The sequence below is a fragment of the Ceratotherium simum genome, chromosome 8 (genome assembly GCF_057802395.1).
Source record: "Ceratotherium simum simum isolate JZ-2026a chromosome 8, ASM5780239v1, whole genome shotgun sequence".
Taxonomy (NCBI): domain Eukaryota; kingdom Metazoa; phylum Chordata; class Mammalia; order Perissodactyla; family Rhinocerotidae; genus Ceratotherium; species Ceratotherium simum.
The window spans coordinates 32669496-32670685 of record NC_141907.1 but is presented as its reverse complement, the minus strand read 5'-3'; positions in this window follow the sequence as shown (position 1 = coordinate 32670685).

Here is a 1190-nt window from a genome sequence, read left to right as displayed (position 1 = left end):
CTATGTGGGTGTATTTTTGTCATAGAGCAAGTAACTAATGAGTCATGACAGTCTGACATTAGACAGGAAAAAATCACTTCTTACTTTTTTGAGAAAAGGGCATTATTTCATTCAAATGATGCAAGAAAGGGAGGGAATTTAGCAAATAGACCAGATATTGGCAAACTGTAGACCATGAGCCAGATCTGGTCAGCCAATTGTGAGCTAAGAATGTTTTTTACATTTTTACGTGATTACGTTTTTTTTTTTTCCCTGAGGAAGAGTTGCCGTGAGCTAACAGCTGTTGCCAATCTTCCTCTTTTTTTTTTGGCTCGAGGAAGATTAGCCCTGAGCTAACATCTGTGCCAATCTTCCTCTATTTTGTATGTGGGTCGCTGCCACGGCATGGCTGATGAGTGGTGTAGGTCCGCACCTGGGATCCAAACCTGCGAACCCAGGCCGTTGAAGTGGAGCGTGCTGAACTTAACCACTATGCCACGGGGCTGGCCCCTGTGATTACATAGGCCTGAAAAGCCTAAAATATTGGCTATTAACAAAAAGTTTGCAGATGCTTGAAAGAGACAAAACTGGAGTGTTTGAACATAAGATGAGCCCTTCTCATAAGATTTTGAAGTGAGGATGAGCTTATTAATTAGCATTTATTTCACATTTCTGCTTGAAAATATGCTTGTGTTCTGCTTAATAATTTTATATTCTAGTAAAGGGATTATAACCCAAAGATGTCTTGCTAAAGCAGATAGAATTAGGTACTGGTTTTAAGTTGCAGTATGTTTTAATGCCTGTGAAGTAAGTAATTATATGTAAAATATAGTTACTGATTAAAAGGTAAGACAATTGGTAAGGGGAGGAACATGGGCAAAAGACAGCTCATAGAGCCATGTAAACTTGATGTTTATGATGGGGAGAAAAAAAACCCCAGTAACTGGGCAGGTAACTTAACAGAGCAATTTGAGACCTTTGTGTGAAAAGTTGCAAGAAGGCGGTTAGCCTTTTTTTCCCCTACTAAGAAAATTAAAGACCCTGTGCTTTTTTTTTAATTGATACAAGATTTTCTATTTTTTTTATTGAGGGCACATTGGTTTATAACATTATATAAATTTCAGGTGTACATCATTATATTTTGACTTGTATATAGACTGCTTCATGTTCACCACCAAAAGTCAAGTTACCATCTGTCCCCATACACATGT